Source organism: Nelumbo lutea, chromosome 5 (genome assembly GCF_056320005.1).
Source record: "Nelumbo lutea isolate HS-2025 chromosome 5, American lotus-T2T, whole genome shotgun sequence".
NCBI lineage: Eukaryota > Viridiplantae > Streptophyta > Magnoliopsida > Proteales > Nelumbonaceae > Nelumbo > Nelumbo lutea.
This window is the reverse complement of record NC_142688.1, coordinates 57530446-57543711: the sequence shown is the minus strand read 5'-3', so window position 1 is coordinate 57543711 and position 13266 is coordinate 57530446.

Genomic DNA, 13266 nt, shown 5'->3' with positions numbered 1-13266 from the left:
CGTTGCACAAACCTTTCAATGATCCCAGATATATATATATATATAGAGAGAGAGAGTGAGTTGTTGGAAAAAGAAATGCTTTTCATTGTTGGAACACACACGCGCAAGGCGGTTTTCTGCTCAAGTCTATTCTGTGCCCACAGAGCTTGTAGAGAAGGCAAAAGACCAAGTCCCAGAAGAGAGCGGAATATGCAAGCTACTGTGTTTTAAGTACCAAAATAATAAATAATATAACATAGAACATGCCATGTGATAGTGTTTAATTAATATTAGAATGGGTCATTTTCATTTAACCCCAATACCAAGTTACCAACCCCTTTATATAATATATTAATATCTTGTTTGTTGTAAGTCCCGCACCGGAGCGGATGGTTGAACCGGTGACTATTCCAATGTCCGACATAAATGACGGTTTTCATGGTTTGAATGGATTAACCGTCCAATTATCCCGTAAAAAGTCTTGCAACATTGGTTTTAGCCCAAATGAAATTAGGAGATATCCCAACTAGGGGTGTGATTGGACTGTCCAATTTGTTCAAATTCATTTTAATTTAGATTGGTTTCAACCCAAACCCAGTCCACATATTGACACCTATATTCTTATCTTATATTAATGGATTGGATATTGGCTTAATCCAACCAAATCCAATATAAATTTATTACAGATGGATCAGGTCCAGTCCAATCTAATAAATATCTTGGACCAAATTGGTCCAATCCACTGTCTTTTTGCCAAAACCGATCCATTGACACTCTTAATCCCAACCCTTGGTGATAAGAGGATCTTTAACTCATTGGAAGGTATTGATCCAAAGCAAAACCCAACGGTTGGACTTGGACCATTCAATTTATGATCTTGACCCACTGATGACTATAGCTAGTCCGAGTCTGACAATTAGCAATCCTAGATAAACTTTGAAAATATCCTATATATTGTTGGTCTAGAACAAGTGGATATCCCAATCCCATTCATTGGTCGATCGAATTTAAGAATTGGGTTAAGTAAGAAGATGGGTGATTAAGCTGATAATCCTATATAGACGGCAAGCAGTGTCCTCATTTGGATTGGAATTGAGTGAATGATATGGAACGCAAGGAACAATTTTCAGAAAAAAAAAATGTAGTGTAGTTAACAAATGGAATATTCCAATGGTACATCATCAATACTACACTATATGCTTGAAATGGAGACGAAGTCTTTTCCAATTGGTGTCGATAACTTATCATCTCTGGCCTTTTCTAGCGTTCCCATACATGACAGCCCATAGAAGAGGCTAAATTAGCACTCTCTGCAATGTCCAAAGCCAGAAGTAACCACCATTAAAGCAAAAAGTAAGAGGCCAATATAATCTCCCAAAAAATGACAGATGGGTTTCGTTATGCTTCAGCAGTTGCTAACGTTACAAGTCAGGTTAGAACTAGGCTGATCAACTTTATATATGCTCCACCTTTCATTGAATTCTTACTTGGGCTCAGCTTGTTTGCGGTTGCCAATTTCATTTGCAATGGTGTAAATGCATGAAAGTGCTACATTCTACCAGCAAAACACTTTACATAAGAAGCAAGATAATGCCCTCCCCTTTTCATATGAGAGAGAATTGATGTGAGAGGAAGCTAAGGTGGTGTAAAATTTGTATTATTAGTGAATGCAAATGAGACAGAAAATATAAATTTTGTTTAAGGTAAGAGTGCAAATGGATGCAAAACTGACTGCTTGCAAAATTTGTGTCCGGTTCAATTTTGCACTATAAACAAACAGACATTGTTAACAAGCTTGCAAATTGATATGAGATAGGTCCAATCTTTTCATTAACCCATGCTATAAGATTCCCCTAAATCAACAAATTCACCACCACATCATGCTTTAGTCAGTTGCTTGTCATAATTATATGATTTCTAAATTTTAGCTTAATTACATTTTCTCTTCTTTATGATTGTTTATTAAGAATAAAAAAAAAGCAATTGATTATTAAAATTGATATATCAAATACTTGTAATAATTCTATTGGTTCCCTAAGAATTAGGATATACATGGATATGTCAGTTATTGTTTTATCCTTTTTAGGAATTCCCAAGTGTCTCCTGTTACTTCACACTTCTTTTTTTGTTTTAAGCCTGATGAGGCAAATTCATTAGTCATATGCTTTGGTCACAGTCCTCAATACAAGAGAGTAGAAAGGAAGGAAAGAGACTCCCGGCATGAATTTGAGAAAGTAAACCTAGGAGCATAATGAACTGAGCACTGAGAGGTTTGGTTCAAGTAAGCTCTGCAATCAGCAATAACGTTTAGTAGTCGCCAAGGAGGAAATTTGTCAGTCTCCAACAAAGATTGAACAATTTGAAGTGCATCCCCCTCAATTTCGACCAAATTCATCTCAAGTTCTAGGATGAATTTTAAAGTTTCAAGTAATGCCAAAGCCTCAGTTTCATCTAGGGATGGCAATTTTCTCCATCCCCGATGGAGACTTGACTTCCTGACCCGATGGGGTCGGTGATGGGGGTTGTTTTGGCGGGCGGGAATGGGGACGGAGATTAATAGGAATCCCTTATCGAGGTCGGGGTCAGGAGTGGAGATTGAGGTCTCCACCTCGCCCCAACTCCGATTGTATGTATATATATCTTTAAATGTTATTTATATTAAATATATATTATTTATAATATATATATATGTCAAAACATATTTAAAACATTATTTACAATTTAAAATTTTTATTTATTTTAAGTAAATTTATTTTTCTAAAAAAATTCAGGGATTCGGGTCCCCATGGAGAATCCATCTCTATCGGGGATCGGGGATGGAAGACAAATTTTATCCCCAACAGAAATCGGAGACGAATATGAAGTGAATTTCAGAATCGGAGGCAAGAACGGGGAATATAAAACCCGCCCAGTTGCCAATATTCCTAATTTCAGCAGTGGAGCATCGTGGTGTTTTAATTGATCTTCCAAACACAAAAGCACCATTAGGATCGCGTATAAGAAAACCTACTCAAGAATTAGCATCTCCTGTAGCAGCATCAAAATTTAGTTTAAACATGTCCATAGGTGGCCTTGTCCAACATCTGTTACGGTCATGGGTTAGAGAGTGCACAGTTAATGGATTGGTATTACTTTGATTCATTTGTTGAATTTGTTCCTCAATTTGTGCATGGACCAGATTAACTACTTGTTTAAAAATTTCGAAAAGTTATGAAAACCTAAGAAGTCAACTACTTGAGTCACGGAGTCAACTACTTGTGACTAACTGAGTGAACTCAAGCAGTCCATTAGTTGAGCAACCAATACTTGTTTAAAAAACTCTGGACGTCACTAATAGTCGACTTCTTAGCTAAAGAAGTCAACTATTTAGTTCCTTAGTGGAATCTTGATTCTAACAGCTAAGAAGTCGACTAGTTAGGTTATCAGTCAACTTCCTGGGGCATTGATTGTCTAACAGCTTGATTCCAATAGCTATCTAAGAACTTCAAGAACTCTTCCCTCTTTGGAATGGATCAATTGAGGAAAACTCATGACTCAATTGATTCAAATGGTCATATTGCTCTTGCTTTGAATCTTTGGTATACAATCTTGGAGAAAAAGAGAAAAACAAGTGATTGAAAAGAAACTAAAAGAGCTTACAAAAAATAAAAGAGAAAAACAAGGAAACCACAAGATAGATTCATAGAGCTTTCCATGAGCTAAAAAGAGAGAAAAGTTTGAGCTTGTTAGCCTTGAGTAAGAAAAATCAAGCCAAAAGCCCTACTAATCCCAAGCTTACATTGTGCCTTCTTGCATTCGAAGATAGTTTGGTTGTATTGGTTTGTCAGCCTTATATGGGCAAAAGATTGTTACTGGTTGTTATCATTGTATTTGTAAGAGAGAGATTACTCTCATGTGGCTGTAGGCATTCTAGCCGAGGATTGTGAGATGTTTAGGCTGTGTTTGGTTTGAAGGAAAAAGTAGGGAAAGGAAGGGAAAGGTAGGGAAACCTTTACAAACCTTGTATAGGTTTTCCTATCTTTCCCTTCCTTTCCCTACTTTTTTCTTTCAAACCAAACATAGCCTTAGGGATTGAAATGTGGAATATGTTTAAATAGCACTCGTAAGTTATCTAAAGATTGTTGGTCATGTTGCCATGTTGGCACCTGTAAGTTCAAGTAAAATGATGGATTGAAATTCAAAACTGGTGTAACTAACAAGAGGTTGTAGGCTAGGAGAGCCAAACCTCTATAAATCTTTGGTGTTCTTATGCTTTCCATTCTTGCACTTATTTGTAATAATCTAATATATCTTGTTATTTATCTTGCAACACAACACTCACACTAAAGCATATTAATAGAATGGGTCAAAGATTTTATTTCTGAAGCAACTTCGAAAGGTAAGCAGATTAACTGGACAGAGAAGGCTACAGAGACTGGTAGAAGGTATGTGATAGAATGTAGGAAGAATGCCAAGGGCTCATTCATAGCCCTATGGAATTTTTTGCAAAGAACAGAAAACAACTAGTATGCTTTCCAGAAGGCAGAAACAACAAAGGGTGGAAGGATGTGACTGCAGATTTTCAAGCTTTTTTGGATTGCAAAGAAGCAAATGTTGAAGAAAATCCTAGAAGGACTGAGGATGATGAGGAGTCTTTCAAGATAGAGTTCAGTAATACCAATATGGAGCAGGAGATGGTGACTATAGCACAGAATATCAACAACCCAACAGTGTTGGTAAATGCTAAAAAGGAACTCTGGGCCAGTAAATGGGTGGTGGTTGTAGAGAAAACTGTTACAGATTGGAAGAAGGTAGGAGATCTACTGATACATAAGTTTAATCTGAAGAAGTTGTTTGTGTTAACCCCTTTTAACAGTTGCAAGGTTGTGATTGATTTCTGTGATAACAAGATGGAAATCACAATTATAAATATTCGAGACGGTTTGGGGTCTTTTACAATATTCAAATGGACACCATCATCTTGTTCAAAATCTTTCTCCATTGAGGATAAAGTAATAGTACGCCTTGTTGGGTTGCCATTCCATCTATGGAATCATGAAGTAGCATATTCTATTGCGGCCTTATGTTGAGCTCAGTTGGCAGGGGAGTTCTGGGATTATCTTCGATCAGTTGCCATACTTCTGAGTGGAATAAGACCTAAGGACATTCCAAGAAAAGTGTTGGTTAGGGTCGAAGGATTATTCATTCCAGTATGGCTGTCTTCCTCCATTGAAGCTAATATGTGGAAGGAAACTCGCCAGGAAGAAGATGAGCAGGTGGAAATCAGGACTTTAGCTGGCAACTCAGGATTGGTTACCCAAAATGCTTCTGAACCTTTCACGAAAATAGACAAGCAGTGGAGGAACAGAAAAAAAGATGTGAGCAGGCTAGAGAGTCAAAGCCGTGAGACACAAGTTCCAAGTCTAAAGAAGGGTTGCTCTTTTTCTCAAGTAGTTGCTTCAGATGCTAAAAGATCAGCCCTTTTAATTTGAATTTTGCTTCCTTAAAAGGAAAATAACAAGGTCTGACTAAGGGCTCTCTATCAAGATTAGAAGTTGAATTGCCCGCTGAACCTGTGAACCAGTTGGAGGGGAAGTCCCACTTAAAACCTCATGTGACCTGTCATGTGAGTTTTGTTGGGCCTAAATCTTCTGGGCCTAATTTTCTCCAGTCATTAAAAAGGCAGTAGTGCGCCTCTAAGTTTGGCCCATTACATTTTAATAAAGAAGCATGTGCCCCTTTAAACAAGCACGTGACTGGGGCAGGACCTCTTCTAGACGAAGGCAAATGTCTACCTTCGTCTTACTCAGTGCAGGTCTCTATTGTGGCTTCTAGTGGCTACTCTGTTAACATCTCAATGAAATGGGTATCAGTGGAGAAGTCTCTTCAATTGTCACCTGAGAGACGAGACCCTAGATATTTGCAACATAATGAACCAGAGATGTAAGACCAAATAGTTTCAGACAAAATCCGATGATGCAACAAGCATCAGTAGTGTGGAGTTGTTGAGACACAAATAAAGGGAATACAAGTGTACAAGAAAAGGCCACGCCAGCCTTTAAAGAATGTAACTAACAACCAACCACTAGAACAAATTAACTAACAAACTGGACAAGTGGAGAAGCGGGTATAACAGAATTGTAACAACAGTATATAAATAAGGAAATGAAGCTAGGAGGGGATTATGGATTTGGGAATACAATCTCTCTCTCTCTCTCTCTCTCTCTCTCTCTCTCTCTCAGGAAGCAGGCTCCCTCGAAAGAGTCCCTGAGTTAGGCAGTCCCTAACAAGTTGGTATCAGAGCCAAGATGCCAAGCACAAGGTCATCCACAATGGAGAACAGAGTCGACAACATGGAAGGATAAATGCAAAGAATATCGGCTGACGTCAAAGAAATCAAAGAAAGCTTTGCATCCTTGCTTGAACGACTGGCACAGGCACCACCTGCACCGAATCAGGAAGAGCGCAGTGACACCAGTCATCGAAGCGGATCAAGAACAACAAGAATCGAGTTTCCCATCTTCGTAAGGGGAGATTCCACATCCTGGATTCTGCGAACAGAAAAATACTTCAATTACCACGACACATAGGGACCTGATCGTCTAGTACCAGTGGTACCGGCGACGGCACCCAAGAGCCACATGGGTAACTTCACCGATGCCTTAACCATGCAATTTGGAGTCTCGGCCTTTGAGAACTAGGATGAAAGCCTCGCTAAGCTACGACAGACCGGCTCCGTCCAAGATTATCAGATGGCGTTCGAAAGATTAGTTGTGTGTGTACAAGGTTGGCCAGAAAACGCGCTTGTTGGCAGTTTTGTTGGTGGACTCAAGGAAGAATTGCAGTTGGAGGTAAAATCCATGCAACCCACCACCATTCTTGAAGAAGCAGCATTAGCTCAACTACATGAAGACAAACTGAATTGGGCAAGAAGGATTAATCAACCTCTAGGAGCTGCAATCATACCAAGTATACCGAACCCAGAACCAGGTATCTTGGGTAAACCGGAGCCCAGATCAGGAGTAGGAATCACATGCAAGGATGCCAACTCTGGTTCAGGCCCCGGCTTATCCAAGAGGTTAACCTGGGCTGAGATGCAAGCCCGACGGGAAAATGGCCTTTGTTACGCATGTGAAGAAAAATTCGGGCCGGGCCATCGCTGTAAGATCCCTCAAGTTTTCTTCCTTCAACCCGAAATCGAATATGTCGAGCAATCAACAGACATTGAAGAGCCAATGGACAACCAAGAATGGGGGCAATGGACAAAGGAATACTCGGAAGTATCCCTGCAAGCCTTGACTGGTCTTGCTTCTTCTCAAACTATGAGAGTAACCTGACTGGTACAAGGGTGCCATGTGTCAGTTCTGATAGACAGTGGCAGCACTCTCAATTTCACTACCCAAACATTGGTCAGACAACTAGGGATTCCGGTCCAACCATGTACAGCCTTCCGAGTGCACATAGTTAATGGGAGCAACCTGGTGTGTGACAGTACGTGCACAGAATTAAAGATAAAGATACAAGGACATGAGTTCGAGGTAGATTTGCACCCCCTAGAAATTAGTGGAGCAGATGTAGTTCTCGGAGTCCGATGGTTAAGGCAACTAGGGCCCATGATATGTGATTGGGCACGTCTCACCATGGATTTTCAAGTGGGCAGCTCACAGGTGCATATTCAAGGGCAGTTGTCCAAGGGTCCAGGACCTATTAGTCTCGCCTCCCTAAGGAAACAGGCAGCAAACCCAACCCACATCGTTTTAATACAGATAGACTCCCACGGGAACGGCTCCATTCTAGCCCAAGGAAGCAGATCCGAAGAAGGCCGCACAAAACTACAGCAGTTACTTCAGAAGTTCTCAGTGATCTTCCAAGAACCTAAGGAACAGATTTCAGGTGGATACGCAAAGGGAATCACATCGAACCAGAGGCATTGGTGGTATGGTCAGGTCTCCCAATTGAGGATGCAACTTGGGAACCTTACTTGGATTTACAGAATAGATTTCAACATCTTGACCTTGAGGGCAAGGTCGCTTTCAAGGGAGGAGGGATTGTTGAGACACAAATAAAGGGAATACAAGTGTACAAGAAAAGGTCACGCCAGTCTTTAAAGAATGTAACTAACGGCTAACAACTATAACAAACTAACTAACTAACTGGACAAGTGGAGAGGCAGGTATAACAGAATTGTAACAGCAATATATAAATACGGAAAGGAAGCTAGGAGGGGATTATGGATTTGGGAAGACAATCTCTCTCTCTCTCTCTCTCTCTCTCTCTCTCTCATTCAGGAGGCAGGCTCCCTCGAAAGAGTCCCTGAGTTAGGTAGTCCCTAACAAGAGTTGCAGGCTCCCAAGGATTCACTCGAGGAGGGAAGTTTAAATACTAAACAACTCTTCTTGGAAGAGGAGACGTGTGAGCCCATTGGTGACGGGATTAAAAAATCACAGTTGATTGTGGGTGAAAGCCATTTGGGAGCAATTATTCCGAACCCTGTTCAGATGGAGAGCTTTTCATTCCCTCTCTTGGCTGCTAGGGAAGAGGAAATGTGGCCAATAAACTTGGAGGCCGCACAGGTTCCCTCTCTTCCTGCAAACAAGTCCCCCAATAGAGTTCAATCAGAAATGGCTATCGGTTTTGAGGGGTAGGACCTTCCTTTGCAGTTTTGTATAGAGACTCCAACTAGGAACAATCTATCAAATGTTGATTCTACTTGTAAGTTTGACAAAGAGTTGGCTAAACATGGTACAGCTCTACAGATCGGTAAAACACAAGGAATGGATTTTGCCCACACTCACAACATTGGAACTTCACTTTCTGACCTCCTCCTTTCAGCTCTCGTGGAACCAAGTATGCTTGTTCATTCGGTTTTAGATACTAACTTGGGTTATTTCCCTAAAACAGGTGCTCTGGATTCCCAACTAGAAAAAACAGCCAGTAGTAGAAAGGGTGAAGGTCTTCAATTGGGAGAAGATGAGAGAGTTCTAGATCTGAAAAGGAGAAAGGAAGAGGAGCTAGAAAGGATTTGGGACCAAATTTGTATGTTGTTGGAGGAATATAAACAAAAAGAGGATTCTTTGGATACAAATATTGAGAAATTGATTCCTTTTGGATTTGAGAAAGGGGGTGAGAAGGTAGCAGTAGGTGAAGAGCCCTTGAGGACAATGAAGGAAAGGAAGGGAAAGAAAAAAACAAAAAGATCAAAAGTGGAGCAACTAATTTCGGATATTAAGGGGGACATTGAATTTAGTGGGAGAGGGGAGAGAATGAAGGGTTCAGAGTAGTGGGGGAGAGTGACTGAAGTGGGTCTTCTATATGTGTTGCCAATGAAAATAGTTAGTTGGAATGTGAGGGGACTTGGAAGTGCTAGAAAAAGAAGGCTAATAAAGGATTTGTTGAGAAGAGAAAATCCCAACATTGTAATGCTTCAGGAAACTAAGTTATCGGAGTTAGATAAAAGGTGGGAAAGAAGCGTTTGGAAGATTAGAGGAGTGAAATGGACTTATGCTTGGGGTGCCTCGAGGGGGATAGTCATTTTCTAGAAAGAGGATGTGGTGAAGCTTGGAGGAATTAATAGGCAACTTCTCAATTTCTCTAAAATTTAGGAACTTAGAGGATGGCTCTGTGTGGGTGCTAACAAATGTGTATGAGCCCAACAACTACAGAGAGATAAATGAGTTCTGGGATGAGCTATATGCAATAAAAGTATTATAGGAGGGCCCTTGGTGTTTGAGTGGGGATTTTAATGTAATTAGATTTATAGAGGAATCAAATAACCCCCAACAAACAATTACAACCAGTATGAAGAATTTCAATGACTTAGTCGATCTTTGTAAGCTAAAGGAAATTCCCATTACTTCAAGCCATCTTTACTTGGACTAACTTCCAAGAAAACCCAACCTACTCAAAGCTGGACCATTTTCTTTTTAATCCAGTGTGGGAAAATATTTGGAGGGATTTGGTGACAAAAGCCTTACCTAGAGTCATTTCTGATCACTGCTCTATTATACAGGAACGGTTAGGTGGTGGGCCTAGGCCTTTTAGATTTGAGAACATGTGGTTGACACACCTACATTTTGTAAACAAGGTTGGGGAATGGTGGAGTGAGGAATTGAGGGGTGTAAAATGGAAAGGAGTGTGGTTCTAAAAAAAACTGAAAATGTTGAAGACCAAAATAAAAGAGTGGAACAGAGATCAATTTGGGAGAATAGAAGAGTACAAATCCAATTTACTTTCAAGCATTGAGGCTTTGGATGAGAAGGAAGCCCAAAGAACAATGAATGAATAGGAGAGAGAGTCAAGATGGAAACTAAAAAAAGAATTGGAAGAACTGCTCTATAGAGAGGAAATCTCTTGGAGGCAAAAGCCAAGGCCTAGATGGATCAAGGAAGGTGATGGGAATACCAAATATTTTCATGCTTTGGCCAATGGGAGAGGGAGAAAAAATCATGTGACCAAGAAATTGATAAAGAAATCTTCTCCTTTCAAGAAGAGATAGAAAGGATTTTTGTGGATCACTTCAAGTCAAGGATGAAAGGACCTCTAAACATTAGAGAGAGGCTAGGCTGGAAGGATTAGAGTGAACAAGGCTAGACGAAAGCATTTCAAGTTGGCTAGAAAGGAACTTTGAAGAAGAAGAAATCAAACAAGCAGCATTCTCTTTGGATAGATCAAAGGCACTAAGCCCAAATGGTTTCACCATGGCTTTTTATCAAGATTATTGGAGAATAATTAAGGAGGATCTGGTTAAGGTTTTCAAGGAATTTAAAGAGAGACATGTGATTAGCCCTGAAATAAATGCCACTTTTTTAGCTCTCATTCCGAAAAGATTGATGCTAAACACCCAAAAGACTATAGGTCCATTAGTTTGGTGACAAGCATCTATAAAATCTTGGCAAAGATTGTATCCTTAAGGATCAAAGTGGTCTTACCATCTATCATTAGTCAAGCTCAATGAGCCTTCATACAAGGTAGGCAGATAACTAATCAAATCCTAATAGCAAATGAGTGTGTAGAGGATATGAGGAAATCAGGGGGCCTAGGCTTTGCTTGCAAGTTGGACCTTGAGAAGGCATAGGATATGATGGAATCGAGTTTTCTCTTGGAGATACTTAGGACTTGTGGGTTTAGGGAGAGATGGTGCTTATGGATGATTGGTTGCCTCACTTCGGTTCCTTACTCAGTGCTAGTGAATAGAGTGGTAAAGGATTTCTTTCTATCCTGCAAATGATTGAGATAGGGTAATCCTCTTTCTCCTTTTCTTTTTACTTTGGCGGCGGATGTGTTGAGTAGATTAATATCAAAACCAGATAGGGAGGGGTAATAGGTGGTTGGAAGATCAGAAGGAATAATGTCTGTAACTCATCTTCAGTTTGCAGATGACATTATCATTTTTTTTGTGAGGGAAGCGAGCCAAGAAGAGTGGGAAATTAAATCTTAAGGATCTAATATTATGCTTTGAGAGAGTTTCTAATCTAAAGATGAACATTGAAGAAAGTTGTGTAGTAGGGGTCAATCTGGATGACAATGAAGTTGAGTCTATTGCTAACTCTTTGGACTGTTCTATTTCTTCTTGGCCCTTGACTTATTTGGGTTTACCTTTGGATGGGAATCCTAGGGAAAGCAGATTTTGGTACCCAGTTGTTAAGAAATTTGAAAAAGTTGACAGCTTGGAAAACGAATTATATCACTATGGAAGGGTAACTTTGATTGAGGCTACACTTGCCAATATACCATTCTATTATTTCTCTATGTTAAGGATCCCCCATAGGGAGGCTAAGAAATTAGAAAAAATGGTGACAGATTTTCTTTGGGAACCAAATGAGGAGAAAAATGACCACTTAGTTAATTGGGAGACAATTTAGCAGAGTAAAGAGAAAGGGGTCTTGGATTAGGAAATTTGGTCTTAAAAAATGAATCTTTATTGGGAAAGTGGCTATGGAGATGGCCTCTAGAAAGAGAAAGTTTGTGGCATAGGGTTGTGCTTAGTATTCATGGTTGTTTTATCTCTGGTTGGGATGTTGGGGTATCTCATCGGGCTACCCAAACAACATCGTAGAAGGCAATACATGGCATCCTCCCCAAGTTCCTTAAATTTGTAAGTTATGATACTTGCTCCAGAAATTTGATTCTTTTTTGGGAAGACACTTGGGTGGGTAATCAACCTCTAAGGAAGGAGGAGTTTGCTTGTGTTATTGAACTTCTATCCATTCTTGAGAGTATTTGCTTGGACCCCTCTTCTCCTAATAAAAGGGTGTGGGCTCCTATCCCAAAAGGTTCTTTCACTTGTGCATCCTTTTTTAAATCCCTTTGTTTGAGCACTTCTTTTGAGCCTTTCCCAATGAAAGAAGTTTGGACAAAGCCTGTGCCCCCCAAAATTGTTGTTTTTTGCAGGAAGTGTACCTTGGTAAGATTAATACTTTGGATAATTTACAAAAGAAATAACCTTTTATTTGTTTGTCCCCAAACTGGTGTGTACTACGCAATTCTCATAGTGAGGACTGTTACCACTTACTGGTTTGCTACAGCTCTTTGGGATTGGAATGTTTGTTTTGTTTGGATGTAGGTGGAATCAACCAACATAAGTAAAACCATTATTTGCACCAACTACTTTTGTTTGCCTAACAAAAAGAGGAAGAAGTATGTGGAGATGTTTCAAAATGAACAATTTGGAAAGAAAGAAACGTTAGAATTTTCCAAGATAAAGAGAGGTCCTTTACAGAAATGAACGAATGTATCTTAACCAAGACTATCCATTGGTTGAAATCATTAGCTTCTTTCAGCTCTTTTTCATTTGATGACATCTAGAGAAATTGGGCCACAGTTGCACACACTTCGATAAGAGAAACCAGAGCCACTACAATTTGGGTAACTCCCCCAGAAGGCTTTTTTAAACTGAATTTTGACGGAAGCAACCAGGGTAACCCAGGACCGTCTGGCATTGGAGAGTACTAAGGAATGAAAATAGCAACCTCATATCCTTATTCTCAGGCCCAATAGGGATAGGGCACTCTACAAGAGCTGAGATATTGGCCACAATACAAGGAATTCAGATTGCTAATCAACTAGGAGTGGAGAACCTATTGATTGAAGGGGATTCTAAGGTGATTGTAGGCTGGCCGTTAAATCCAGAATCAGTTGTTTGGAGTTATAGGGATCTCATAAAAAAAGCTAAATGTTTAACAAGGCACATAACACGTAGATATCAGTGGGTGGGTAGGGAGGTAAGTGCTTTGGCTGATCATCTTGCTAAACAGGGGTCTACTAGGGACCATTTATGCTGAGCAGTGTAATAGTTTTATTAATGATCTC